General features: G+C 38.2%; 1 protein-coding gene across 1 annotated transcript in view; it reads right to left on the bottom strand.

Annotated features, from left to right (window-relative positions):
- The window catches only part of MED12L (mediator complex subunit 12L), a 325,934-nt gene that overhangs the window by 130,182 nt on the left and 189,262 nt on the right, over nt 1-6,490 (bottom strand). The window lies entirely within an intron of this gene.

Here is a 6,490-nt window from a genome sequence, read left to right as displayed (position 1 = left end):
ACTGATCGATGTCTGTGCACATCGGAAAAAGCTGTATAGTGTCGGGGAAGAGGGGAGAGATTTAACTGTATTTCTTAAGCAATTTATTTAAAGATTGACTTCAACTGACTGATTTTAAATGTAAGCTATTTCAGAAAGAAATAACTAGCTATTAAGACAAGTGGATCTTGGACAAAACATGGCGTTTGCCGTTATTATACAGCTATGCTGCTAAATACTCCTGGGGTAAAAGAAGAGAATATGGAACCTTGGTTAATAATCACGTCTATGTGGCTTGTAACAAAAACCATTTAATACTCTTTTTTTTTTTCTTAAGAAAAACCTATAGCGAATCATTCTTTCCTTTAAGCTATATCCTACCTTTAATAGTGTTATCATTAGTTTAAAAATATCAACTTAAATTGAAGGGTACAGTTCAATAAATTAAGTCAAAAAAGGACAAGGGTAATCTTTTAAATCTTAGATGATATTTCTAGGTTCAAGATAACCCTTGAACCTTCATTGTTTTCAAAGCTTGAAGCTTCATTGTTTTCGGCTGCTTGAGCACACCAAGTGCCTGATTTGTTCCTCACACTGTATGAGGAGGGGGACCAGCATGGAAACAGGATAACTGAAGGCATGTTTATCAATTTGCTGATCAAAAGAGGACAATATGGTCACCAGAGACAAAGCACACACCCACAGAACAAAGTACAAGGCCTTATTAGACTCTTGCAGACCATCTGCACAATATGAAAAGCCAAAGTGAACAGAAATAAGAGCATAAAGAATAACTTAGGCTGACAGTGACTACCATCACGAACAGAAGTCAGGGACTGCTAAGGTCCTAGTAGGTGAGTCCGATATGGCTGAGGGATTGAGAGCAAAGTGGTTAAAAAATTATCTGAGGACCTCCAAACTGTGCATCTCTCCCTCCAGATTCCAATTCCATAAATTCCAGGGGCAATCCGGCACATGAATTAATAACCCCTAATTTGGTCATTTGTGTAGCCACCACCCTGCATTGTGTAACACCAGCCAGGTTAAGAGGACTATGTTTTAGATCAGCTGATATGAAAAGGCACTCTGAAAGGCTAATTTATTCCTCCATTCTCCCCATTATGTCTAGGTTGAGTTACAGCTACACTATATAAAAAAGAGGAACACTGTGGTTGGGAAAATTTCCTTAGAATCATGTGTCTTGTGCTCCCCCCACTCCCCTATTTCTCTCCACTGTATGACAACTTCCAGTTGAAAACCTCAAAATGACATTACCCCCTTCACTGCAATTGTGTATGCTGGTCCCCTAATGTGCCTGGTCATGACAGAATCATCCAAAATACTAAAAACCTACCATCTTTAATAGCATCAGATGCTTCCATTTAGCATTTTGGAATTAACAAACACTTCTCTACCCAAAAGCTTATTCAATCCTCTAATTCAGACCTCAATTCTAACAGGACTTTAAAATATTTTCAATCCCATTTTAATGTTTCTAAAATAAGACCTCTGTATAGTTAGTGGGCACATTAAAGTGATGGTTTTATTCTCTAACATGATCTTAGTAAGTCAATGGGACACCTTAACACACTGGATTTGGAAAATAAATGGCAAGAGAACCCTTTTCTAATATTTTAGAAAGTCATGTTACAGAAAACATCAAAATTATCATGGTTCTACTTTATGTCAATGCCAATACTGTGGCCACAAAAATTACTTCCCAGGCCAACCAAGAATGAATTATCTACATTAGTTAGATAAATATCAATAGGAATAATACAAAATATTGTGCTAGAATCAGAAATTAATACAAAATAGTACACTAATATTGAAGAAAACAAGAATCCTATTTGGCCTTCTTAAAAAATTAATTGATAATCTTAAAATAATTTGAAGTCTAAAATTTCTTACATAAAGTTTCAGGATCATATTCAGTATTTCAGGATTCTCTTAGGCTGCAGTAAGTAACATGGTTAATTCGCCTTTTACGCAGATAGGAAACATATTCAGAGAATTTGTGAAAACAAATTTTTCTATAATTCCTAAAAGTAATATTCAAGAGACTGATCCTGTTGGAAATCTTCCAATGTGTGTATTACTAACTCTGTTATATTCATTAAACTCTTCACATGACTCAATTCTCATTTTCAGATAGTATACCAGGAATTGGTTTCTCAGCGAAACCATCAAGGCAATGGTCACTATGAAAATCTATAAAATCACATTAAATCACTAAGGCAAAATTTTATCTGTGATTGCACACACACCCATGCACCAAAGACAGCACAGCCTAAACAGCAAGAAATTTATAATCACCATGAGGAAATGTGATCTACTAGGAAAAAATAAAGAAAAGGGATATATTATAGAAGAAAATCAGAAAAAAAAAAAAAAAGAACAAATTAAAGTTTGGGAATCACTTCACTTTTATAAATAATGGTTTTCCCTCACACTAAACACCATTAAGACAATAGCTGAGAAATGAAAAAATAGTTACTAGGGATATACCACCTTAAAAAAAATTGTGCAACAGGATTATTTAAAATAATCGTTCAATTGAAAAGGTGCTCAACATCTTTCATCATCAGGGGGATGTACAACAAAAGGACAAAGAGGTATCACCTCACACCTGTCAGAATGGCTAAAATAAAAAACACAAGAAACAACAGATGTTTGCAAGGATGTGGAAAGAAAGAAGCCCTCTTGCACTGTTGGTGGGAAGGCAAACTGGTGCAGCCACTGTGGGAACCAGTATGGAGCTTCCTTTAAAAATTAAAAATAGAACTATTTTATGATCCAGGGGTTGCACTACTGGGTATTTACATCAAAAACATAAAAATACTAATTCAAAGAGATAAATGCACCCCTATATCTATTGCAACATCATTTACAACAGCTGAATTATGGCAACAGCTCAAGTGTCCATCAAGAGATGAATAAAGAAGATGTGGTATACAGAAAGTAATATTAATCAGCCATAAAAACAACAAAATCTTACCATTTGCAACAATAAGCATAAGCTACCGGAGACTATAAAGCTAAGTGAAATAAGTGAGTCAGAGAAAGACAAATACCTATGATCTCACTCATACGTGGAATTTAAGAAACAAACTGAATGAGCATAAGAAAAAAGAGAGACATCCAGGACAAGAAACAGACTCTTAACTATATAGAACAAATCAACTATTACCAGAAGGGAGGTGGCTGGCAGGATGAGGGACATAGGGTATAATGGTTTAAACAGTATACTATCAGGGCGCCTGGGTGGCTCAGTCAGTTAACCGTCCGACTTCGGCTCAGGTCATGATCTCATGGTTCATGGGTTCAAGCCTATGTTGGGCTCTGTGCTGACAACTAGCTCAGATCCTGGAGACTGTTTCAGATTCTCCCCCTCTCTCTAACCCTCCCCAGCTCACGCTGTCTCTCTCTCTCTCTCAGAAATAAATAAAACATTTTTTAAAAAATAAAGAGTATACTATCATGATGAAAAATAAAATAATCTTTCAATATCCCTAAAAGAATTCAAAAGCAAATATTTAAGGTCAATATTTTCTAATTTCAACGTAACACAAGCATCTAGTAGATGCAATTATTTAACTCCCCCCCAGTCCTCTAGCACCATCTAGCGGTTAAAATTCATGAAACAGCAGAACAAAACCTGTGTTCTATATACAGCCAGGTATAAAAAGGGCCTGACCTTTCCCTACAGTCTTCCTTCAGCATCTTTAGTGCTATGGACATGCATGCACACACCACAACAACAGTCCCAGAGCTGCCTAGAAAAATGTACAATGGAAATGTCTGAAAAGAGTAACTGAGACCAATAAGAAGTTGTCCTGCAGATGTAAAAATGACAACAGTAAACAGTAAAAGACACATGAATTTCACAGGGAAAAAATACAAAAATTGACCATTCTTTCCTAACATACAGAAAAATTTTTAATTAAGCATAATCTTTCTATAGTTTCAAAAGTACAATAAATCCTATTAGAGTGGAAGTGGAAGAAATAAAACCTGTTAAAAATTTTAACTTATTAAGAAACTCAGGTTATTCAAATGGCAACTTACATTTCGAATATTCTTAAGTTTATCTTATAAACCACAATAAGAAATCATCTAAAATGACAAAAATGGTATAATATAACTCTTAGAACACATACTCTCTTTTTCTTCTCATTCGAAAATTGAAGACATGGACTTAAGTTGGAAATTCATTTATTTCAAGCAACTTCATAGGCAAGCATTCTAAATGTCAGGAAAGTGGCCAATTTCTCTCTGAATGAGGCTGGAGAATACCCAGTGGCTACAGTCGGGGCAGTCTCCACGGCATCTCTCAGAAGTGAGCCTCATGTCTGACTGAATCAGCCTAACTTACGAGCAAGGGACCAGAATAGTCACCAGATTTCCCAGAGCTTTCTGCTCCATGTCTGAGTTTAAATGTCATAAACGAGGCTTTCCAAACACTCTGGACTTGTTTGCCTACACACATATGCTGACAAGCACATAGAATGTGTAACCAGAGCTCATGGATTTAGTATAATGTATGTGACTCAGTCCCTTAACCAGTGATAGTTTTCTAAAATCACATTGCACCAAATACTGAGACAAAACAATAGCAACGATAACAACTCCAAATTTGACAAACTGGCCTTCTGGGTAGTATTGCCTGCACTGAGAACCCAGATCCAGGATCCTGAAACATCAGTGGACAGAGAGAATATGCCCAGGGTTTCAAATAATATAAAAACCCAAGTTACTAGATACCAATAAGCCCTAAACAAATTTGGGAGGGAGACAGTATTAGTCATAAATAATAAGGCAATTTTTTTCAGTCCCACTTCTTCAAAATGACAAAACAATAAAAAGAGTGATTCCTATGGAGTCTATATGCAAGCTTCATTAGATGCCTATTTTGAGGGTGCCCGGGGGGCTCAGTCGGTTGAGCATCGGACGTCAGCTCAGGTCACGATCTTCTGATTCGGGAGTTTGAGCCCTGCGTTGGGCTCTGTGCTGACAACTCAGTGCCTGAAGCCTGCTTCAGATTCTGTTTCCCTCTCTCTCTACCCCTCCTCTGCTCACACGTGCTCTCTCTCTCTCTCTCTCTCAAAAATAAATAAACATTAAAAAAATAAAGGCACCCTACCCTTAAACATGGTTAACAGCACCACCGTCCACCTAGGCACCTAAACTAGAAATCTGAGTCACCCTACAAACCCCTCTTTCCCTCACTACCATTAACAACCCAGCACTCAGTTCTGCCGATCCACCCTCAAATACCGACAGTCCAGACTCTGGCCCAGCTGGCCCTGCACTCAGCATAGCTGAGACCCAGAGGGAGGCTGTGTGGTCTTAGAGACAAGCAAAGACTTGGGAGTGGGAAGAAAATAAGCCAACTGCCAGGACTCTAAACTAATGGCATTACTGCTTGAGGCCTTAAGTTTTCTGCTTCTTCCCAGTCCCTTGCAAACTCTTTTCTAGTACTTTTAGCACTGAATGGTTACTTGTTTTTAGAGTTTATTTATTTATTTTGAGAGAGAACAAAGAAGGGAAGGGCAGAGAGAAAGCGGAAATACCGACCAAGCTCTGTGCTTTTCAGCACAGGGCCCAACATGGGGCTCAATCTCACAAACTTTGAGATCACAACCTGAGCCAAAATCAAGTCTGAAACTCAACCAATTGAGTCACCCAGGTGCCCCAACACTGAATAATTATTTTCTAACGAAATAAAATAACTAACATTATTGGGCACTACTCCCTATGCACCAAGCACTATTGTTAGTCCTAAATCCACCCATTTCATCCTCCAAAAACAGGGAAGCCCTAGCATTACCCTCATGTTAGCAATGAAGAGGTTCAATAATATTCCCAAAGTCACATGGTTGAAAAAAGCGGTTTCTGGGGTCCAGACTGCGACAGTTTAACTCCAGACGCTGAGGTCGTAATCATTGCTCGATACTGAAATGAAGTACCTCGAAGCTACTACTGATACTACCAAAAGCATTGCTAATTATTTATGCTACCAAATGAAATTGACAGAAATAAACTCCATCAATACTGCAAATAAAGCTGGGTTTTAAGTTAATAAGGTCTCTCAACCAAAGCTCCAATAATTTCTCTAATAAACATAAGAATAATACTATTAAGGGAATGTTTACTGAACCCAATCAGTCATGCTTATTTGTTCATTTCATTTTCTTATAATTTTTTTAAATTTTTAACGTTTCTTTTTGAGAGACAGAGTCAGAGAGCATGCGAGCTGGCGGACGCGCGCGCGCGCGCGCGCGCACACACACACGCCCACGCGCGCGAGTTGGGGAGGGGCAGAGAGAGGGAGGCAGGGAATCCAAAGCAGACTCTGTGATGTCATCCCTAAGCCTGACATGGGGCTTGAACACACAAACTATGAGATCACGACCTGAGCCAAAGTCACATGCTTAACCAACTGAGCCACCCAGGTGCCTCCATTTTCTTATGACATAAGACTCACTGTCAAAACCTGGATACTTTTGAG

This window comes from Crocuta crocuta, unplaced genomic scaffold, assembly GCF_008692635.1.
Source record: "Crocuta crocuta isolate KB4526 unplaced genomic scaffold, BGI_CrCroc_1.0 scaffold54, whole genome shotgun sequence".
NCBI classification, from domain to species: domain Eukaryota; kingdom Metazoa; phylum Chordata; class Mammalia; order Carnivora; family Hyaenidae; genus Crocuta; species Crocuta crocuta.
This window is presented reverse-complemented; position numbering and strand designations above follow the sequence as displayed.